Consider the following 24671-nt stretch of genomic DNA (forward strand, 5'->3'; position numbering starts at 1 on the left):
GTGGGCCGTGTAACGCCGCTTTTGTCCGCTTGCGTCTTCTCGGACACACGCACATGCACACAAAAAGCTGCTGCCTCCACATGAGTGTTTGTGTCCTGAAATGAGGGAAAAAAAAAACCACCTCTTAAAAGAGGGTTACTTTTTTTGCCGATCCTATTTAAAGTAATCTTTCTCCTCACTGAGAACGTTCCCTTGGCGTTACTGCGGCTTTCCCCTCACTGAGGATGTGCTCCTGGTGTAACTGCAGCTTTGTCCTCACTGAAAAAGTTCTTACAAAGCATTTGTGTGGATGACAGTGTTCGGTGGTCATTCCACCCCTAATTCCTGTGTGCTTTCATGGCAATTGCCCTCACGCTTTCACTGAGGAAAGACCAGCTGTTAGGATGCACTAATTGCAACAACTAGTTGTGACTGTAACCCATTAAGGTTGGCACCTGAAAAGGTCTCTCTGAAAACTTTTATCAGTAGCTCCGTATTTTTCCAAAATAACGTCTTCTCTAATCTTAACAGTAGGCATACAACACAGCAAGCGGGGAAGCAATCGCTCCCATTACCACCAAAGCCCTTGCCGCAGACCAACCTGCCTTTGGGGTCTGGATCCAGGTCTGTTTCTCAGCATTTTCCACTCCTGTCCTCACTGAGCCGCCTGGAGGCCTGTGACCTTCTGGTGCCTGCTTGACTTCTGCCACCACGGCCAGCTCTGGAGCTTGCTTTGGCTGGAGCGCCTGGAAGACATCTGCCTGAGGTGAGAAGGGTACAAAGTTTGGGATGAGGATGGCTCTGTGGGCTTCCTGCTCCCCTTTCTTTATATGTACAGTGAGGCTTTGCTTAACTCCTCATTGTAAACTGTATACGACACAAGCAGAAACAGAAAGGACCAAGGATGTCTTTGATTCCTTTTAATATTGTAAGTTCTTCCTACATGCATATTTATTGTTCTTGTGCATTTTGCCTAGAAATCCCTTGTGGAAATCATTAGACAATGTATCTGATAGTTATTTAAATGAAGACGAGTGGAAGGATCAGAGAGCAGTTACGTTGCAATATAATTCATTTATAGTCTTTTGCCTAGGATGAGAAGCGTATGATATATATTTCATACATATTAGTCTTAGGGCACTGTTGTATTTCTAGTGTTCTTTGATCATCCATTCAGGTGGGTTAGTTATATTGCTCCACACTGCGCTTGGTCATGCATTTCTTACTGGAAGTTGGCTGCTAGTTAGGTGTGTGATCTTGGCTTAAAGAGGGAGACAGGTATTCGATGGGCACCACTGTCTTTCCATCGAGATTCTTGTAACTTTTGGGAGTTCAGGGTTGTATCTCATAACAATTTACGTGCTTGTCTTGCTTTTCCTTCAAGATGTGACCTTCACACCAGGTTATTGGGATGCACAGAAAAATGTGTTATTGTTTAAGATAAAAATTCATGGTGATCGCTTAACTGGACATTTCTCATTATAAGAAAGTGTGTGGAGAAATAATTTTTAATTACTGTCAGTAACCATGGCTACATACTATTTAACTAACACCTTAAGTAGAAAATGTGATCTTTCGTAAGACCTTAAAGCTTTTCATGTCATTCTCAGTTTTCTAATGAATGCCCTCACTTTTCTTAATGAATGCCATGAATCATTAGTATACTTTCATTCTGGTTGTGACCATTCCAGTTTGTTTTAAGCAGCCATGGATGCAAGAACACAGTGAGAATAACTGATAAAGCATTGGGGGGAGGGGGGGCAGACAAAGTTTTAATCTCTTTTAGAATAACTATTCTAGGCTGCTAATCCACTTTCATGAACGAGTGGAGCTGCTGAAGAAAGGACTTGCAGATACATCCATGGAAATTACAATTGTCCTTCCATTTGAACGTGCATTTTTTACATAAGCAAACATATGAATGAAAAGGAGGGAAAAAGCTAGGAAAAAAAAAAAAAAAGGAAACATAAAAGGGAGGTATGCTGCCACTAAGATTTCTATGTTAGTCTCATGTTAAGTGGCTTTCAAGTAGCTTTATTTTATCCTGGGAAACTGTATCTGCCTTGCTTATGTTTCACGAACCACCCTCTAGATGGCAGGAGTCGGTCACTTCAATCCTGAATAGTAAAACATTTAATTTTCAGAACAGGTAAAAGTGGCCCAGGGCCGTAATACAAGTGAATAAGAGAAAATGAGACGAGGATAGCCCATTTAGAGCTCACGCAATTTCCATTAGCAATACTGGACTACTCTCTAGGGAACATGCATGTAATGAAATAATATGTGAGATTATTGCAGACTTTTTTTTTTTTTTCAAATATATGTGCAGAAAGTAGTGAGAGTCACCCCCCTATTAAAAGATGTTTTCAGTGACTGCTGTGAAAGCAGCCACGGAAGGAGTGTGTGCATCTCTCTGAACTGAACATCTTCATTCCCTGTTATCCTGCAGAGAATCAAAATACGTAGATTACCTTGTCGTCCATCAGTTAGCAGCCACTGCCTGTCTAGCTGAGAAAATAGGACAAGACTCTGTGAGGGCCTCCCTGCATTGCCTGACACAGGTATTTCTGCAGTTAAGAGCTTGCGGGACAACACAAGCAGTGGTGACTGCCTTAACCCTAAGCTGTGCTACCTGCAGAGTAAAAGCTAGTGAAAATGTGCAGAGGAAGTCACTGTGGTAAACTAAATGATGCGGGGGCAGCACAGCTGGTCCTGGTTGGTACTCACATGTTAAAGGTGTCCCGGCAGCATCCATTGTTTTTCACTCCTGTTTTACTCTACTACAGTGCCATGCATCTCAAAAGGATAGTTTAACCTATATAAAAGGCCAGAGGATGCTAGCAAATCAGAATCCCTGCAAGAAAAATTTCTGTCCAGAGTGCAGAACAGCCAGATTTTAGACAATCTCTTCCTGTCTCACTCCCTTTTTCATTCACCTTTTTAGGGTCTGGCAGGGCAGAGCAAAATGTGGTTTACATACTGACTGTTGGTCAGACTGATGGTTTTTAGGCAGTAAAATCACAAATTTCAAACTGGAATAATTCAGCAAAAAGAAAAAAAGTGTTGGGAACTGTTGTCTGGGGGAAGGTGGGAGTTGCTTTTGCAGGGACAAAACTGGGTAGCGCTATTGCAACGTGGTGATGGTGTACTGTCTTCAGAACTGCCCTTCTCACTCCTTCGTCTGCTCATCTCATAGAACTTGTGTCTCCCCAGTGAGAGTTGGTTTTGGGGATGGACATTTATTTATTCTGTAAGCTACTCAGGTAATAACAAAGGGTTCCTGCCGTCTCACTTCTGCTATTGAAAGTTATTGAGATCAGTGAGGAAAATCAGGAAATGAAGTGTTTGTACAGCCTGTATCAGAGCAACGATATTCTGGGAGAGATAGGGCCTTTGTATGCAATGACACTGGACTGTGGCTTGGTGAGAATGAAAGATTTTTACTGCATTTTGCTGTAATATTTCAGTTCCTTTAAAGATACAATAATGCGTGTTAACTATCGACTTGAAATAAATACTGACCTGAATTGTTGTAATTTACTTTTACTTTAATGCACTGTGATTTCTTTTGCCTGTAAATAACATGCTTGTTGTGATCTAATTAAGCCCCTATTACCTTCCTACCTATTACCTTAATTATCTTCATTATCGCAATGTCTCCTTGCAGTATTCAATATGTTTGCCTCCCTGGAGGTTGCATTGCAAAATGGGTGCAGCCTATACCTTTCTAACTGACCTTTGAAACAGCATACATCAAATTTAATTTGTTTTTAAAGCCTGGCCTCACAGCAACTGACCTTAAAAGTCATGTCAATATTTGTTTGATTTAAGATAGTTTTGTCTGTAGATATGTATCCATGCTGATTTAACTATATAAAGAAAAAGGAAACAAATAAAAGAGCTTGAGGCAAAATTTTTTACTGATGTAGAATGAATTGGCATGTTCAAATACAATATTTTAAAACAGGCCTTCTTGATTCAGGTGCAGGAAAGATTTTTTTGTGTGTGTTCCACTCCCCTGCCCCTTCCATTGTACCTGATGCTTATAATCATTAATCTTACCCCTGCAAAATTATTTCCCAAGAAGTTTTCTAAATGGTTATTTTGTCTGGTCAAATGTGAAATTTAGTGGGGAGAAAAAAAGGAAGAAAAAAAAAAGAGAGAAAAGACAAAGACTTTGCTGTTAAATGATTAGAGTCCTTGTTCAGGGAGCCCACTCAGCTGTCACTTCTTTATTAAAATCTAATAATCTTTCCTATGATAGTCAAGTTGCACACTTTCACATTTCTCAGATCACTTCAACAAAGAACTGAGCAGCATTTTGTCATGGTAGTTTGTTGGTTTCTTTTTTCCTTTTTTTTTTTTTTTTTTTTTTTTAATATGAAAGCAGTGAAGTAAAGCTTAACTTGCTGGGATTTCTGTAAAGCATTTAATGTGGTATCATATGTTAATTATCATAGGTTAATTAACATTGGGGTCAGGGAATAGTGCAATACTAATCAGTTACCCATTTTCTAACAAAAGGGGTAAGCAATAATCATTTGTGATGGAATATGAACTTGGCTGGTGGCAAGTTATTAGTATTGTTTCTCTGTGATGAGATTGTAATGCCATAAATAATCTTGCTCCTCTTCCATCTGACCCCATCAAAAGGCTGGCACACGATGATGAATTTTCTGCATATATGATTCTAGGAGGCTTTGGGAGTGAAGAAGAGGAGGGAGATACCTGTTAGAAATAAACAGCACCTGTGTGACAGAAATGGGAGAAGTGAAATAAAAATTCAAGGTCAGGCTGGATGACTAATGACAAGAATTTCTGTTGCAGTGCATGAGGCTTGTAAGATGGAAGTGACAGAGCAAAATGAAAAATGTGAATGTTTTAATTGGTCACAGGATATGAGATTAATTCACCTAGCTTCAGCTGTCTAATGATGAGCTCGCCAGTCTGAGCTTGTTGCCCAGGCTCTCCCACTAATCAACAGAGAGATGGGCACCTGAAGGAGGTCAGTTATTTCTCTCAGGATGGGATGATGGCTCTGTTCAGACAGCTAAAGCTAGGGCCTATGAAGCCTGTTCAGGAGCCTACTGGCTGCTGGTGCCAAAGAAAGTAAGGTCCTAGGGCGTGCTGAAGGTGGTGTTTCCAGCAGACCTAGGGAAGAGTTAATGGTATTAAAAAGATCTCAGAAGACATTTTCTGTAATATCTGGTACTGTTAAGTACCATTGTTCAGCCCTGATCTAAAACGGAGGCTGGGCAGCTGCAGTCATACCAGATAAGTTAAAAGGATGTGTTGCACTGTTGGATGCTGAAGCAGAGAAGAAAGAGGGGCTCAAGTTTCTGTAGGCCTCCCGTAAGTCCCACTATGTGTGTGTACCAGCTGATATCCATTTATCCTTGTTCAAGAAAAAGAATTCATATGGACAAGTGGAAGGAACCTTTGCCAAGGCGATCAGGCAGTTAAGAAGCCTGTCACATGAGAGGAGGCTAAAAAAATGTCCAGTACCTTGCAAAATGCAAGGTCAAAATGGGGTAGGGTGGCTTGTAATCAATCGATAAATGCCCCAAGTAAGGGGGAGGGAGCAAAGAGCCTGTTCTGTCACGAGAACAAATGGGTATGAAACTTTACAGCCTGGGACCACACAGTACAAGAGACAGAACAACAATGGGAGAGTGTCAAGATTCAAGGGCTGTAGAGTGTGATGTATGAAGACATTGGAGGTTGTTTAATCTGGGGAAGGGAAGGCTGAAAATATCTAATTGCTGTCTTCAAGGATCGAAAGAGAATTTGTAGATAAGACAGACTCTTCTCAAGGGTAAGCTGTGAGGCAGTGGTCACAAGCTGCAGCATGGGAAGTTATAACTGGTGTACGGAAAAAAATTGCTCAGAGTGATGGTGGTAAGCGTTAGAAAACCTGTGCTCTAGCCTCACACGTTGAAGACAAGAAACTCTCTTCTCATTTAGAATGGATGTTATTAAAATAATAGAAGAAATAAGATTGGAAAGGACCTCTGGAAGTCACCCACTCAACTGTCCTGCTGAAAATTTCCACATCCAATAAGGTTGGCCAGGCCTTGTCTTGCTGAGTCTTAAATGTTGTTAAGGGTGGAGATTGTACAACCGCCTTGGGCAGCCTTTTCCCAGGCTTAACAATTCTCCTTGCAAGGACCCAGTGTCCACTGAATAGGAGGATCCTGCTGACTTCAAGGGCAGTTTGACTATGGCCTAGATGAGGCGGAGTATTTTTTTGCCATTAGTTGCCATATTTCTGAAATACTGGTGGTAAAAAAAAATCAGCATTTCAGCTGTTCCACGTTTTTCCTCAGTTATCAAGCTGCATGACATGTTCCCCTCTCATGTCACTTCCTACCAGATGGCAGTCTTTCTCCTTTAATTGTGCCTTTTCCTCGTTCAGCAGCGTTCAGTTGTAGAAAACTTATGCAAATATGAACTGAATAGTTTTGCTGTCTAATTATAGCTCCATTTAGATGAGTCTAATATCAGTGGTACTGAGCACTGGCTGAATTAAATACTGAATATATTCAGCTAATGAAAACTGAAGGACTGATTGTTCACTTTATGGTATACAACACGGGTGGTTTAGCTGTTGATTTATGGGACTGAAAGAGACCCTTTGCATCACCAGTTCAATTCCCTGATATTATAGGGAGCTCCTATAACTGCTTTCATAAACTTAACAAGGTCCTTTCTTATTTTTCTTTGCTGTGTTTTTGAAAAGCATTATAGATAAAGGACAGAATTGCACCCAGTGTTTTCAACAGCATCATGCTACAATTCATCACAAAGCCTGTTTGATGGAGCATAAGGGGGAATTGAAGGGTTTGTCTCAAGTATTTTACTGTATTTATGTATTATTGAAAACACTGGTGGAAAACGGCAACAGTGATGTACCTGAGGTAAAACTACAGAAGGACTATAAAGAAAAACAAGCGGTTTCTGAAAATAACATCTTGGATTGGCATCTATTTTCTTTACCAGTTTCTCCTAGGTTATCGTTCTTTTTGACAAAAGGAAATTCCCTCTATCTCATTGTACCTGTGCATTCCTTGCGCTGAGTGCATGTCTGACGGGGCAGTGGAAGTATCGTCAGGGTGTCTGAGGGGTTGTTGTTTTATTATCCCTCTTGCTACTCTCATGCCACTGGCCAGCCTGGGAATCTGGGCAAGTACCAAATGATGATGGCATCTTCAGCCGAGATGTGGTTCTGTGTTTCATGTGAAGTTAAATATTTGTCTACAAGGAATGGGGCCTTTGGGCTGAGTTTGCTGTTTGCCTGATGACGAGTGAGTGAAGTTAGATAGCAACAACTTTTGGTCACTGCCAGCTTCTCTTGGTCTGACCCACTCCAGCTTGAAGACCTTCCAGGCATACCACAAAAGCTAGTTGTGTAACAGATTTGGGCTGGAAGATGGATGAGTTGCCCCTGGCAGTCAGTATGTTTCTAGACCACTTCCATTTGTATCATTAGCTGGCTGAAGTAAAATGTTCTTTCTGTTTGGTGGGGTTTATTTTTTGTTTGTTTGTTTGTTTTTTTCAAGTGGCTGCTTGGTGAAATTTATTTGCATAGTGGTATTTTTGTTACTGGTCAGTTCATTTTAAATCTAATTAGTTTCAGAGAACTCAGACCGTTTAAGTGAGCACACCTTTTTTCCAATATTAAATCCAGCTAAAACAGCCTAGAATAAATTGGAGCGCTGGCCTAGAAAGGAAAGGCTTCACAGCCCATTACCAGTCCCCTGAGCCCTCTCATCCCTCTGACTGTCATGTAATGTTTGTTTAATGTAAAATTTCCATATAAACCAAAACAATAAAAATCAAAAAGCAGAATAGCAGCTCCTTGGCACTGAGACGTTAAAATGTGAAGGTAGTGAAAATAAGATCTTCTTTCGTAAGAGCATTAGTGACCTCAGGAAACCCTCAATGGGGAAATGCTACAGTGGTGAGAAAAGGCTGGGCTAAGAGAAGGAGGTGGGTGAGTGTGTTCGGCAGCATGGGCTGGAGTTACTGGGGAGCCTTGCTTTCAGCTCTGAGGAAGAGGAGGCCCTTGTGGGAGCCCTTGAGGATTTCTAAAATAAGTGCTCTGGGCCAGCCTGTGGCTGTGCATGTTACCGAGTGTGTCCGGGCAGGAGTGTGGCAGTGTGTGAGTTCCTGAGGATTGCTATGCATAAGTAAACACGTCATTTTGTGAGTCGCTGAGGATCTCTACGCGTGAGTGACTGTTTCTGTGCTTCAATATGAATAAATAGCATCCAGAGCCTCCAGTCATTCTAAAAAGGTTTAATCAAGGCTATCAAATAACTGGATTATCAAAAAAACATAGCTCGCTGAATTTATTCATGAGACTTCAGGGACTGAAGTAAATTCAGTGTCCCAACAGCTTCTCACAGGTCTTTTAAAGTTCCCAGGAAGACCAAAGAGACCCCTAATTAAGATCCTTAAAAACATGACACAAAAATGGGATCAGCTGTGTGAAAGGTAGAAGCGATGCACTCGGAGTCCTGCGCACATATCCCTATTGTGGGTGCTCTGAAGCTCAGCAAGTGTCTCTGTGGCCACTGGTGGACTTAACTAGCTTCGCACTGCATCGGGCACTGGCTGTAACGTTCAGCCGCTGCTGGGGTGGGGATTGGAGGTGCTTGGCAATGAGGACAGTACGTGTAAGATATGAGTGACAGCCTGCAAATATTTGCTGAAGGCACTGGGAGAATACAAGGGTGAGAGTTCGCTCGTTGAGCATGTGTTAACATTACGCTCCACCTAGCTGCACTTTCATGCAGCCCTGCCGAGTCTGGCACTTCCAGCAAGATGTTCCCAGGGTCTGCCCCTGCATCCTACCGGGACTCAGGGGTTCATTTGTGTCACTGTCCCCTCACATGCAGGTCTGTCCTTTCTTCTCCTTTTCTTGGATGTGATCACTCCCACCTGTAATGGTCTGGCATGAAGTGAGTGGGCCATTCTGCAGATGAGTAGAGAGGCATTCGGGAGTGAATAAAATACAAAGAATTAAGACACTTGAGAGCTTTCCTCAGAAATTCAGCTAGGAAGACATGAATGTCCTAAATCTTGGTGTAGTGATCTTGAAACACAAATTATCATGATACAGGAACGGTACAAAGTCAGCAGAACCTGCTAGGTGCAGGGTCCTTTCTGTCACAGGCCTTTCCCATGGGGGGCTTTCACAAGGGGACGCAGAGCTCTGCAGTCCCCGCTTGAGCAGTGTGCTTGCATCAGGCTGAGCTCTGAGTACCTGGACCTCTGCTGGGAGCTTACCAGAGCTTTGCTAAAATGCTGTTTCTTTCACCACGGGTGTCACAAAGGTAAGGAGTGAGTCTGAGTTTCACCCCAAGAAGGCAAGGCACAGTTTTTGAAGCAGCACTCGTTAGAGAATGATGCTCTTTTTTTTTCCCATTAATAATTAGGTAGCCACTTAAAGAGCACTGGGAGGTGGTCCTGAAAGTTAAAGAAATGATAAAATTCTTTCTTTTCAGTAATCTCAGTCTGCCATTACATCAGACTTCCTTGGATTCAACTTCAACAGTTGCTTTTCAGCCTGGTGCTGATCTCATCCACACGTTTGGGGGCTGGCAGATGGCATTGTTTGCATCAGAGGTGAAGCTGATGTAAAGTTTGGAGTCATTTTCTTATTGCTGATATTTTATCCTTGCTGTGTAGCAAAGTACGTTAGAGGCTTACAGAGAACTCTATGTAACACAGCCCATCTAAGAACAAAGCAGTTATTGAAAGCCAGTCAAATACTATCAGGAGAGAGTTTGCTACCCTATCTCTGTCGTGCAGCTCTCTCTCTTGTGGAGCAGTTGCAGCTAACAAATAGCATGTGGGAATACTACAGGCATCCTTGGAAAATAAGGATGCAGAGATAAATGCAGATAAACATGAAATACAATTACCCAGCTTGGAAATGGGTTACAACACTTTTTTTTTTCCTTCCATTTTGGGAATCTTACAGAAACAGGCCTTCCACTTCCATCCTCTGACAGAAGATGTCACCTCCTATAGCCTAATGCGCATCGGCAGCACTCAAAAGCTTTTGTTTGTTATTGACTGAAAGATACCATCCTTGCTGACTGACAGGGCTGTGAGGTTTTCCCTAGCTGAGGCTTGTTGGCGGTTGACTGATGAGCAAAACCTCTCAGCCAGCCCAGGGGTGTCATCTGGGGGTGTCCCTGCTGTGGCTGGCACTCGGGAGTCTTTCCTCCTGCGGTGCCCCCTCTGGCTAGGCAGCGGCTTGAGCTTGTGGTGTCTGTACCATGCTGTCGGCTGGCATCCCGGCTTCTGTCCTGAGCTCGTGGGACTTGGACATTAGCTCAGTCTCTGCTTCTGGCTGTGGGTCCATGGCGGTGTAACCTTGCCCCAGCCCTTGGCCGGAACGAGTGGGCAAGGTTGCTTGCATGGCCTAAGGGTGGCACTCCCACCTCCTCTCAGCCCACAGAGTTACAGCATTGCAGTGGCCCTGGAAATCACCAGTCACTTGTTGCTCTGAGACTTGTCGATTTTCTGCATTTCCAGCTCTTAGCTGTGTTTGCCTTGCAGCTTTTCATGCCTTCCATGCTGATCTCAGAGATGATTCCTGCAAACAGGAGAAAAAGTAAAATGGCAATTCTTCCTATGCAAGAAATTCCAGTTGCTAAATATGTCATATTATTATTTGTTTGCTTTGAAGCAGTAACTCGTTCAACAAAACTGAGCAAAAGCAGGTCTGTGGGTGAGAGAGAAGGCAGGCCACAGAATATGGTGGGTGTGTGGGTGCTTCCCTAAGGAGGAACTGTGTGAGAGAAGAGGGCGAGGTGTGCAATCTCCTGTCATCTCGAGCAAACAAACTTGTCCTCATATCATGAAGTGAATGATAATGAACTTTGAACTACCTACAAGGGCCTGGATTCACTACTGATTGCAGAGCTGTGTGGGAGTCATCTGGGCATAAAATAACTGATTTAGCAGAGTTAAGAAAGCTAGTGTAGCTTTGTAATACTCGAGCATTAATTAACAATATCTGTGATATGAATATTACTTAGCAGACAGCGTTCATTTGATGGTAAGTGAAAGATATGAAACTTTACGTTAAAGCTAATATTACATATAAGAATTGAGAGAATTTTGCCTGTTCAAAGTATGTTGAAGTTTTCATGTGAAATACAATTCAGATGTAAACAATTGGAGCTGGTTTTATTACACTACAAGAAGTAGCTCTAAAAAGTTAGAAAATTATAGATGCTATACTTTTTATCGTAGTCCTCTTGATGTAACAAAAATATATTTCATTAGGTCTAGTAATGTAGTCGGAGTATTCAGAGTACGTGAACGTTAGACTATGAATCACAGTGTGAAAAATAGCCAACACTCTAAATGAGGAGAAAGTCATCTGTTTGATAGAGCTAGTCACTGCATTGCAGATTTCAAATGAAATCCAAAAATACTGTACTTATATATTAAATGTATAAAAGCATTCAAAATATCTAACACATTTTGTCTGCATTGCAACTTAAATGTATATCATCAGCAGTGCGTATATTTCTCCGACATAATTCTTTTTCAATTTGAATCTCTATTTCTCAAATGTTAGTTGAGAGCAATACTAGTTGGAAAAATTGTGGGCTATTATGGATAAAATCAGAAATAAATATTAATTTGGGAATTCTTTATTTAAAAATCATCTTAAAGTACAACGACAAATGCACTCTATACTTAGAAACTTTGCATGTAGAAATATATCCATGAAACTAATGAAGTAGCTTTCTTCCCTTTCAGGGCATCTGTGCTGCAAGCTTTTAGTGTTTCAATAACCTGTAAATTTTCCTAGCTGCTCATGAGAGTAGCATGACACTGGTGCTAATTGAATGGTACTGGATTCTTAGCTTTGATCTGTGATGAGGTTTCCATGGTGATATCACCAGATGAGACTATGGCCACTACAACAATTTCTTTGTGCTGATGTGATTCTGAACTGCCTACCTAGCTGAGGATAAAATCCCAGCTTTACTGAAAATGAATGGGAGTTTGATGTTGGTTTCAGTGAATTTGATGTTGTCTCTATCATGACTGGATTTGGAAGCATGCTCTGGAGCCATGTAGGTCCCAGATGGACTTTGCTGACATTCAGACCCATTCCCAGACTTACCATGTCTCCACGATAAATAAGTTATGCAAGCCATTTCCCTCATAACTCAGACACTTAATCCATGCCTATTTGATTTCATTGCATAGGAGCCCTTAGAATGGAGTTGGACCCTGCTGCAGGAGGGATCATAACAGTATGGAAGATGGTTCCCTTTAAAACAGCTTGCAGCTGGATACATGTGACCTTACGAGAAGGAGTGGGAAAGAATGCGGTAAGAACTGGCAGTGGCCAAAGCATATTGGTTGCCTTACTACGTCAAGTTGGATATTTTGCAATTTTAATACCTGCCATTGGGTTTAAGGAGGCTTTTGAGTAAAAACAAAGTGATACACTCTTCTGCGTGAAGCAGGTGGGAAAAAAAGCGTGTCAGTGCCTTTTGGAGACCGAGTGGACAGCACAGGCTGGCAGCATGGGCAGAGGGGTGGCAAGGTGGCTGAGGATGCTGCAGAGGCGAACCTGAGATGCCCCTCAAGGAGAAGTTGTACAGTTTGGTGTAACCAGGAAGGGAGACCTGGCAGAGGGATATAAGAAAAAAGGGGAGAAAGGGACAAGATAAGATGATGATCCTTCTTGTAACAGTTCTCTAAACTGACCTAAATGTGGCAAGATTGCATTTGCCAGGACAAGACAAAAGGAAGCTCCTGTAAAGACATGAAATGGGCAAGGCTCCTGTTATGACATGAGGTGTGTGCCTAGATAAGATTTTTTAGGTGCAGGTGTGGGTAAGAAAGTCTATAATTTTCAAAATGTTATGCAAAATGTAATTGGCAAGATTTAGATGTAATCAGGGTAAGAGAATCTGTGCAGGGTTCCGATTATAAAACAGTTTTCAAACTTTTCTACATCCTTATGCTAGTGACACAGCCTTGTATCAGATAACAAAGTAGAGAGAGAAACACTTCTGTAATATTTTACCTGTTTATTATTATTATTATTTTTATTGGTATCGTTTGCTTTTAAGTTGAGAATGGGACAAAGGACAGTGGTCAAAAGGTCTTAAAGAAGGGTGTGTGCTGTGATTTTACCATCTTTTTTTTTTGAAAAAAAAAAAAAGACAAAATAATCTCGGTGTTGTGTTTAGCTCTTTCACTCCTTTAAGCATCGAGTAAATCAAATGCACGTGTACAAACAATGTTTTTCATCCTAGACTGCTCAAAAACTGTTCTCATGGAGCAACGATGACCTCTTGTGGTCGCATGGTTAAACTTCACATTTGTCCTGCATATGAAGGAGTTCGAATTTTTACTGAATTTGTGCAACCCAAAAATTGTGACACTGTGTTAGTCTACAGAAAAGTGCCATATTTTCACTGTCTATGCCGACTGAAGTACAGGGACTAAACATTCTGCATTAGTTGGTTGGTGAAAAATGTATTTCTAAAATACTCTCTTGTAAATAATCTAATTCACACTGGCTAGCATTTTTAACAAAACTTCATGGTTAGAATGTTCCCTTAGAGTTACAAAATCATCTTTAATCATATAAAAAGCTTGTATTATTTAAGTTGAAATTGTGTTCAACTGGAAGTCTGAATTGTGGTTTCTGACTGGAAGTCAGAATTGTGGTTTAAACTCTCAGTGGGTTTCAGGAAGGAAACTTTTGTATAGTATCAAAATCATAGCTAGAATTCCTTTCTGCCTCTGCTAGGCAGAAAAATTCTAATAGCAAAAAATTCTAATCTCAGTATATCAGTAAAGGAGCACATCTAAACCTCTCAATAATCTTGGGAAGAAACTCTTGGTTAGAAGCACACATCCAGACTTCATTACCATGAGATGTCACTGTAACTGTGGGTATTGCAAAACACAGAGTGGACTGTGAGGTATTTCAAGACACCTCTTTCTGGTGGCTGATGTTAGCACAAAACAAAGATCTTGGGCTTGAAGATTTAAGCCTTCCCATATGGAAGGCAGTATAATATAAGCCAGAGGCAACGAAGACAGGAAAAGTCACCCTCACATTGGCTTATAGTAGGGCTTTTTGCATCTTCCAGTGTGTTACCATTCAAAAGTGGGATGGTGTTCCACATAGACTGTATGGCTGCTAAAATACATCCATTTCCAAGGTCCCTTGAATAAACCACTAGGTTGAGTATCAGAAAAAAATGAACACCAAAGGGAAAAACAAAACAAAACAACAACAAAACAAACAAACAAACTAAAACCATGTTTTCTTTCTGTACAAATCACTCTGCTGTGCATTAAGTCAGCACAGATACTTCTCAGATAATATGGAAATGTTGGTACTATCTATAGCATTGCAGCACACCATATGTTTATTTTCTACCTACCCTCGTGGCTGTATCTCCATGTCTAGTGGGCACAATGATCTAGTGGTATTACCCAGCCTGCTGTCCAGGCCTAATTAGGGTACACAGGACACCAGAAGGTCTGCAAGAGAAATGAATTTGTAAAACAACTACACATGCACATTACTATACAGTCAACGAGGGATGAAGCAGTGGTTACATGAAAGTGTGGTCACGGTCTATTCCTAACCCATGTCAAGGCCGGGCACTTGTCCATTGTCCTGACTTTCAGGTGCTCAACAGACATAGAGCACAAATGATGGAGTTTCCTCTCTTGTTTGTTTCTTTCTTTCTTTTTCTTTTTCCTCCCAGGGGTCAGTAGCCCTCCAGTTCAGAAAGGCAGAGAAATGCTGTTCTGTGGTTAGTTCTTGTAAGCTCCCAGCTTACTTTAAAACGTTGTGAGCAAACAGATATTGGTCAAATCTCTGGGACCAGGTAAAGCAGCCTGAAACAACTTCTGTGAACAGTCAGTTCTTCAGGGGGCTGACCTGCAGCCACGGATTAGCTCTGAGGATGTCTATCAAATGCTTCCTTGTACAGAGGGATTGGCTAGCTACCAGGTACCACGTAATTGCCCTGAAAGTGTTAAATATATCTACAGAGGAAGTGAAGCATTTTCGTGTTGTTAGACTTTTCCTTCTGCTTTAAAAAATAGAGGGGATATAAAGGTGATTCCTGCTCAGAGAGGACACATCCAGATGACCTTTCAGTAACGTAAATACTGCCAAATGAACCTCCTGATCCTAAGAGATTGGAATAAAAAGAAAATAACCAAACAAATGGTAGAACACTGGCAGAAAACTCACAAGTATAGCTACCTCTATGGAAAATTACACACAGATCACCAGGCATACAGTCTTCTACCACTCTTAAGAGTGTAAACTAATTTTTCTTGGTCATGGACTTGCTTTGCTTTCCTTTGCTCCTGAGAGTTGAGGAGAGGCTGTGAGGTTTCTCCTGCCTCAGGCTGGAGAGAAGGTCTCTCTGCTTTCTCTGAGGAATTTGGAGGTCCTTACAGGCTGAAGGGTTGGGGGCTACTTGACAAATCATTTCAGCCTTTTGTCTTTCAAAAACTTGTCTAAAGGCTGATTTTCTAATCGCTGAGTTTCTATAACCTGGACTGTGAAAATCTTGCTATCAGATGAATATAATAAAATATTTCTCCTAGATCTCTCCAGACCATTTGGAAGCAAACAGGCATTTGGGGAGAAAAATTGTTCTGTTGTTTGGCTTATGTGTGTCAGACTCACCAACTGGTAGTTCCAATCAATTACTAAACGAAACGCTCTGTTTAGGACAAAAGCATTCAAGGTAAAGAAAATAGAATAAGGCTGTGCCTATGAAAGGACTAGGGTTCTTCTGTAAATGTGTATTTTGCATTCATATATGTTTTTGTCAGCTACAGCCTCAGCAGAACAGCCTTACCACCTATTGAAACGTTTTGCTAATTTTTATTGATAGATTGGATAGTAAGAGGAAAATGATTTGTAACTGAAGTAATATTTGCCTATGTTCATGGGGAGCTTTGGAGTGAACTAATGAATGCCTACAAAACTACTTTGAAGACCAAAAAAATATTTTTCAAAGTTTTAGAAGTATAATGGGGTAGAACTCCAATGCAAATTTGTGAAGTGCTAACAAGCTGAAAATTTGTTTTTATTTTTTAATGGCTTATAAAACATGGACCTAGGCATGATATTTAATATTAAAAACAATATTAACAATTCAAAAGGTTAACGATATCATTAGTGTTGTAGAAAAGCAGATTAGGTGATCATAATGGACCCTCTTACAGGAATCCTAATTAGACTTTGCAGTCTGCAACAAAAACAAACAAACCCATACTGACTCCAGAAAAGCCTTTTATTCTCCCAAGACGATGTTATAACGAACCATTACATTGACTTGTATGACAACAAAACTTTTAGTCTCTCTGCAAAAAGAAGCTTTTAGACCAGATATTGACTAAGGCATACGCCAAATAAAGGTGCAATGTAATAAAGGGATTTGAGCAATTTGAGTTTAAATTGTGTCACAAAACAGGCAGTATAATTTCAAACTGTTGTGCTCAATTTTATATTAAAAAAAAAAAAAAGAAAGAACTAGAACTTGATGAGCAAACTTCCTTGAACTACTTCTTTGCTAAAAGTACTTATAAATCATTCATCAGTTCTTACCCTACCTGGACCACTTCTCTGTCATTCTAATTGTAGTGACAAACAGCCTATAAATGTATGAGATAAAAGAGGACATGACACAATGGCTAGGGCTATTATCTAAACTCTAAATGAAATGTCTGAACTATGAGTGTTGAATTCAGAACACTCAGTTTTTAAAGACCAGTCTTATAGGAGGAAAAATATCTAAAGTACAAAGGGGATGAGAAGTGGTGGTAGCCCAAAATTAATAAAACCCACCTCAGCTCTATCAAATTTTAAATAACATCTATATGTACTTTTTTCTTTAACTGTGTGCTCAAAGCATTCACGGGCTGCATCTCAACTCACAGTCTAGGTAAGGAATAACTTCCACTGAATTTAAAGAAAAACTAGGAAGAAAATGAGAAAAGATGGCAAAATTCCAGGCTTTCATCCTTTTCATGTGTTTGGCATCCTTAGGATTCAGCTCAACTTTCATTCAAGCCAGTGACAAAAATACCATTTCAAGAAGGATTTTAATATCTACATTTGAAAATGCTTCCTCTGAACACTTCTAAGAACCTGTTTACCTGCAGATTTGAGCAGCAAACGTTAATGGCATATGCAGGAACATAGTAAAATATGCTAAATGTGACACCGCTACACAGCATTTTGGCCATAACCTGTAAAGATGAAAGTCTGGGCATACTGCATGTATAAAACTGTGACAGCACCATCTGGTGTCTTCCAGTATTATTTAGGCTGCTTTTAGGGAAAAAAAAAAAAAGAGAAAAAAAAATCTTGTCAACTTTTGAATTAAGTTTGGATATAGTCAGAGTCAAAAGTCCTGGATCATCTAGAGCAAACCCTGTTATTGCATGCAATCATTTAATAATTCCACTGTTATAGGTTTAGTAATTAGTAAATAGAGTTAGTATAGGATTAGTATTTAGTAAAGGTAATTAGAAATTTTCTTCCTTTTTTTTTTTTTTGTATTCATTTATATATGATCAATTTACAGGCTGTTCTCCCTCCACTGTGTTTAGCCCTCTGGATGTACTATCAGAGAGCAACTATAGTACCTTCAGTCTTCCCCTTGCTGTGAAGTTTTAAACTTCCTTTCAAAAACAATTTTTCATTCCCTTGCTTTCCTAGTCACCCTTTTATGCATCTTTTCCAACTGCAGTTCCTCTTAGGCAGACCTGCACGGGTGACATCAGGTGAGCTTTTGAGAGGGCCACGTGTGAGGAGATTTGTATCCCCCCGTCACTGCTCAGACTGTCTCCTAATGCATTTTAAGGCCTTTAAGGCATTTGAGGTTTTTTTTTTTTTAATGGAGTCTTTGTGACATTGCTGTCCTAATGAACCAGTATTCCAACCACCGAGCTTCCAGTTAAGACCAGAAATATGTACTTTTAGTCTGTAAATTCATGACCTGGCATTACACATTATTGAATTTCATCGCATTTCTCTCTCAGTCCAATCAATATAATTATTCTGTGTTCCACACATGACTTTATCACCAATGTCACCTTATTTTATGTCATCCATGAATTTCATTAGCATTTTCCTATTTTGTTTGCATGCACCACAGCCATTAGTGATAATATTAAAGATGATCAATCCCAGGACTCACTCTTGAAAAAACGCCATTAGTAACCCCATGCATCTTTTTCAGCACAGCATATTACTATCTTCAATTTAGCCAAATATCTATATTTGCTCTAAAAATCTTTTTCTTTGCTCTATTTGCTCAAAAAATCTTTTCTTCTTCCCCTAGCAGTGACCTGTGTGGCATTGTGTAAATGCTCTCTATAAGTTCAGCAGCGAGGTGTATTAGTATGGAAACATGCCCAATTAATCCAGGTGTGTGCCACCTTGCTTTCAAGTGAGATTGGGAATGTCTGCGTATGTCTGAACTATGACATAAACATTCCCACAGTTATACTGGGTATATCTATTCTTCATTATTCCATTCAGAGGTTTGTAGGTGGGAGTCTTAACAAACAGTAACTACTCGATGTCACTGGGTACGCTCAACTTTTGGTCTAAGTGGGCTAACTTTATGGAAATGTAAACCTAAAAGAAGCGTCGCTTGTAAGAGCGATCTCTGAGTCATAGCTAGGATGTGCACGTGTAGCCTGTCCCCTCAGTGCTGGCAATGAAAAGCTTCATTTCAGCAAAGGTAGAAAAATTTTAGACGTGTCCTTTCAAAAGCTGAGCCTCTTACTAGAAAAATCTTTCGCTGTGACTATGCCACCCAGAGCTTGTGGTGTGGCCTTGCTGAGATGAACGTTGCGTGCTGTAGCTCTGCACACTCTTCACTGCAGATTGCCAAAGGAGCAAGATGTCTGTGAGAATAACTTTGACTGTTTGTGTACATATTACTTCTTCTGCAGCACATTCACTGAAATGTTTGTGAAAGTTTCTAAAACGTTAAGCAGAAATCTGCTATTAATTGCAAAATGCCTTAATATTTAATATATGCTGTCCACAGTAGGCAAGATCAGTGTTTTCCTGCACAGAGACTGAACTGAGTATTTCTTTTAGTCATTAGAGGATGGCATATAGCTGGCAACTTGTACTTCCAAGATTTATCATTATACAGTGCAAGTTATGAGCCACCTAATTAACACTTAGCATGACTCTCTTCATTCAGATATTCAGAGGCACAGATAATATCTAATCACACATTTCTATGCATCTTCTACAGCAAATTCTGCTCTTTACACAGTTTTGGCTAATACATTTCCAGTCTGATTTTTTGGAATGATTTTTTTGGAAAGAATCTGTATTATAAATTACACCTTCTTATAGGTTCTTTGCATTGTTTCCCCTGGAAGATTATTAAAACACTAGGAACTGGCACCGTTTTGGAGCCTGAATTTGTGTGTGTGAAGAAATTCTGCCTCGGCAGGACTGCATTTCACTCTCTGTGCACCTGTCAGCGCTAGAGCAGTTAGCACAGATGCAGATAAAAACGTGATCCTTATCCCCAGACAAGCTAAAGGCTGCTTCCAGTCAATGTGGCTGACTATTCAAGAAAGATGAAGGTACATGGATCTAGTGCAGTCCGGGCCCATCTGCCTATGCTGGAGGGCTATGGAAGGTGGTAAGCTTAATAACAGTAGCTTTTTAGAAGAAAAGGAGCAGTAGTACGAACACTTGAAATCAAGAGGTTTCTGGTGTAGTGCAGGAGTAACCAGCCAGTTTGGGATGGCAGGAAATCCCAGCCCAGTGCTAACACCTGGGCTACTCTGCAAAGCTGGGGCTGGGTTATGTCAGTTCACTTTTTCTCTGAGTGATTTGCTGAAATGACTCCCTTTCAAGGAGAGCAAGGAAAATAACCTAGTAGATGAAGAAAGCTAACCTTTTGATATTTTCACATTGTAAAGGAAAAGACAGTATTTTGTCTGAGGGCTGAGTAAGCCTGTGCATTAAATTGATGATAAACAAGAAAAATACTGAAAGTTTAAGGGAGCTGAGTGAGCTATCATGGAAGAGAAAGAAATGGCACAAAAGAGACATGTTTCTTTCAAATGTTTTTTATTTTTAAGAGGCTATAACTGAAGAAGGAACAGGCAGAATGGTGTTCATCAGCAGCAATCTCCTGGGTTCTTGTACTTTACAAAAAATATCTATAACAAAAGCAGATGCTAAACAAATATGATAAGACATGGCAATTTTGCCTCTGGGACACAAGGAGCACCATCTCACTATGAAAACTTAATAAGGATCAAACAAGATAAAGCTCCCTTCAACACTTTTCATAATTTTTAAATGAAAATGTCACCTTCCCTATAAATTCTGCTAAACCTTTCCTATAGCAGCAGTGAGTTTATCTGTCTGGAACACTTTTTTTTTTTTCCCCTCTGGAGCTTTACTTTGAATATTTCTTTAGAGCATCAGAATGTTATGAAAAATATTAAATTGACCTAAGTAAATGAAACCAGAACTACAGTAGCTAGTATAGTAATTAAAACGATTTTGCAGAAGAATGAAGGAGTATTCAAATATGAGGCAGAATTCTGTGACAAGCAATATAGCTATTAGCATATGAATAGGAAGATGGATGGAGTATTAACAGTGTCAATTAGGTCATGAAAAGATGTATTGCTCAATTAACTCTCTTAATGAACAAATGTGTTGTTTTCTGTAATGCAAAGTATAGTATTAGCAGCAAATGGGTGACGCGAAGGTATCACTTTACCCTTTGTGTGGCTTCCCAGTGTTAACATCTCTTCTGTTCTTCTCCAGCTGTAAGCAAGAATCAATTTCAGTTTCATAGCTAGGGAAGGAGAAAGCCCTCATTTTCCTGAGCACCTGTAGAGATCATATTTCAGTCGACTCTTCCAGCTGTCCATCAGCATCAAAACGCCTTCAGGCTGCCTGGGAGTTAGCTCTAACCCCAAGTCTCTCTGAGCCCACACCTGTTGGGGTCCTACCCCTGTGAGGGCTCACTGTGTTGAATGCAGGGGGAACAGAGCTGCCCCCCTGATGGGCCTTCCCACCTACCCTGCAGTGTCTATTTTCTGTGGGTTTGCTTTTGCCTGTGTCCAGATCAACACAGAATCGTCAACATTTGGGTGCACCTAGGTTCTGTATTCAATAAGACACCACATTTGCATGCTCTGAATTGCTTGCTGAAGATGCTTGCCATTAATGATAAAGGGAGCTAAAACACCTAATTTAGGTGCCAGCACGCTTTTAAAAATAGCTGGCAATGCTATCTCAGGTATAGCCCAGTCATTCTTCTGCATTAAGATACTGAAATTCCAGGTAAATGCCTACTTCGTCAGAATTTAGACAACCTAACCTTACTTTAAACCTTCACCATTTTAACTCTTGACAATGATTGTCCAAACAGGCTCAGACAGAGGTCCACAAAACTCCATGGGATCCCCTAACAGAGGGGCGACAGCGTAACAGCCTGGAGGAGATTCCTCTCCTTTAACAGAAGCAATTTCTAGCTGACAGCTCAAAATTTTTGTGCGTAACAGACACAGTCTAGCACAATGTAAACGTAAGTTAACTTTTAAACCAAAAAGAGGTATAAAGTAATGAATTTTACCTTGTGAAAAGGTAAATTAACAATGTATTTATTTTGGTACATAATAGAGGTAGTCATGTAGTGAATTTCAGTTTGTCATTTACTCGTAATCAGCTGTTACCTAAATCCATCTTCTGTGTTCTGTATGTCATGAATCTGGAGTTCTCCTGGAAACAATCCTTTCTCTCTGCCCTTCTGCATACAATTGATACCCTTACATACATGTGAAAAAATAATAGAAATAACATTGCAAGAACTGTCCAGATTATTCATAGGAAACTGGAAGAACATCAGAGGAACCAAACAAGATAGAAAGATATCTAACAACACAGCAAATGTAATTCACTGTAACCAAGGCATGGAGAGCACACAGAAAAGCAGCTAATCACACATTGCTAAATTCCAAATTAGTTGGGCCCATTCAGAAGGAAGGCTCAGGCAGAGGTGAGCAGCTTAGTGTCAGTATTTCAGTCAAGTGGTGATTCCTTGAAATATCTACAAATCCTGAGCTTAAAAAAAAAAAAAAAGTGTTACAGATCCTGTAAAATGTTTTTCAATAGTGCATAAACATAGAGATTGTGCTTTTCACTGTAATCCAGGCAAGGTGATGTGTGATCATGCTGGATGAGTGCCTTGTATGTGTCTGCAGAGGCCGGGGGGAACAAAAGTCACAGGGTTTGTGTTTGTTTTGTTTTTTGTTTGTTCTCCTGAAGGAGAGAGCATAGACTAGGGTAAGGTGGTGCCAAAAGTCATAGGGGACTAAGAGGAAACGTTACGGCTGCTTGGATGTTTATTCAAAGTATGGTGTTGTTGTGTTGGGCCAGATTGGCTCTCTGAGGAGCAAAGCAAAGGGAGAACCTCAGATGTTCCTATGAACAGAAACAAAAAATAGGGAAGGACCATCGTCGGCTGTATGGGTGACTGGAAATCAACAGGTTAACCTAGTTAATTGTACTTTGGCTTTTGGCAACAAAACTAATTAAATAGTCTGTTGTTTTCATTCATTTTAAGGTGAGAAGCAACCACTAGATTATAGAGTCACTGTGAAGAATTTCATACTTGTACTTCAATCAAGTATACTTTCCAGAGGTATCTTTCGTTTGACGTGAACTTGTCTTTCACTTCCCAGGGCAGGTTCACTTCAGTTTTCTCCAACGGACAACCACTTTAGTCAGTGACATTTGCTGTAAGTTGCATTGTCTAGTTTAAAATTTGGGTTCTTGTTATGCCTTTATCCCCTAGCTTAAAGAGCATGTTAGTACCTGCTGTTATATCCCTGTGATGGTACTTCCATAATGTGATCATATTGCCTCTTTTCTTGCAAGGCTGAATAGATTGGGCACCTGAAATCTCTCCCCGGAGAGGAATTATTTAAAATCATTTTTAGGTTTCCTTTCTTAACCTTCTCCGGTATTTCAATATCCTTTGAAAAATGCAGATACCAAGACTGGGCAGCTTCTAGTATCTGTCTCGGTGATGCTTCATGCAGAGAGAAAATTGCTTCTCTACTCCTACTTGTTACTCCTCTGGAACATCTGAGGATCGCTGCATCCTCTTCGGGCCCTTTCTTTCCTTTCCTTAGGAGTATAGCACAATTCCTTCCCACTCTGCCTTTGTGTGCAGGATAACATACATACATACCAGTTCTGCTCCTGAGAGGGTGGTGGTTTCATTCATATTTTTGCATTGAGTTATACTTCAATTAAGCTCATCTTACCTGGTTCTTCATGTGTTACATATGTAATGAGAATGCCATGTGTCGTTATATAACACACCTTTCAAAAATCTGTTATGACCATGGCTGTGTAACTTTACTAACCACACAGATAATTTCCTCTCAAAAACATAAATCATGTTTTCTTGGTAGGCTACATCCCTTAAAACAAACAAATATACACTGTCTGGCACCTACACAACTGATTTTTTTTCTATTGTCTTTTCGTTGGGGTTTGTTAACACCAGACTGACCAGTCTGTAACTAAGCGGCCACCATAATGTGGTTTTCTGGATCTTTTCAGGAAACTGAGCAGTCAATCTTTCAAGATTTTCCAGTTATGACAAGATTTACTTCAAGTAGTGTCAGAGAGCTGGGTATTTTCTCCACCCCCAGCCCACTCTTTTGGGATTCATTTGTACCATTTTTCTGGGTTGGGTGGTTTTTGTATGTTCTTAGGAGTTGCTTCTTAATCTCTATTTTATGAGTCAATGATCTGAGAAATACATTCTCCTTTTCTTTCCAGATATAAAACTGAAATATTTATCACCCATTTATACCTCTTCTGCCTTCTCTTCTAATAATACTTCTTACTCTTCCAAATACACAAATGCTTTATTGCCCCTAGCCCTGCCAGACATGGATTTTTCCCTGCTGGATTTTGCTGCCTCTATGAAATCTCAACACTTTTTAATTAATGTTGATTGCCCTCTACTTTCCTTTCTCAACATTAGTTTTACATGGTAAGTTTTTCATCTTAATTGCTGACTTCACTTCTCTAGGAATGGGCTTTCAAGCAAAATTGTCCTCTTGATTCCTGGTAGATTTGCAGCTTTTTGGTAACCCACTATACTTCCATATACACTTCTCTATTTTTTTCCCATATTTGTAATTCTTCCTCAGAAAATCACTTTATTTCCCCAAAGTTAAAAAAAAAAAAAAAAAAAAAAAACTATTCAAAGCAGCATGTGTGTGTAAAACATGGTTAAGGCTGTTGACAGAAGACAGCTTAGATCAATGGCAGCTACGAATATGAACTGGAAACGGGAAAATATTGCCACTAGTGAGATACTTATGCATCTCATCTCAGCCAAAGAGTATGCCATTTTTAGCATCACATTTTAAAAATAAGGTGGCTAAAATAGGCAATATGTGTTAATCTTGTGAGATGTCCTTCTGTTACTGAACATAGTTATGGAAAAGCAGAATTTTTGCTGCTCACTTGCACTAAGATGGACAGAGTCAGTTGCTATCTGACCTTGTTTTATCTTGGTATGAAAGTCATTTAAGTCTTGGCCAAAACTCTTTTTGGGTGTTTTATATGT

At 40.2% G+C, this 24671-nt stretch overlaps 1 long non-coding RNA gene across 2 annotated transcripts; it reads left to right on the top strand.

The window, feature by feature from the left end:
- Positions 1-46: 46 nt before the first annotated feature.
- Positions 47-24274, top strand: LOC118250488 (uncharacterized). Of its 2 annotated transcripts, XR_007708260.1 has the most exons (4): positions 47-426; positions 511-745; positions 12223-12347; positions 22644-24274. It is a non-coding gene; the product is annotated as an uncharacterized LOC118250488 (long non-coding RNA). The 2 variants fall into 2 exon arrangements; XR_004779464.2 differs by having other exon boundaries at positions 47-745; positions 22644-24268.
- Positions 24275-24671: the final 397 nt, after the last annotated feature.

This window comes from Cygnus atratus, chromosome 4 (genome assembly GCF_013377495.2).
Source record: "Cygnus atratus isolate AKBS03 ecotype Queensland, Australia chromosome 4, CAtr_DNAZoo_HiC_assembly, whole genome shotgun sequence".
NCBI classification, from domain to species: domain Eukaryota; kingdom Metazoa; phylum Chordata; class Aves; order Anseriformes; family Anatidae; genus Cygnus; species Cygnus atratus.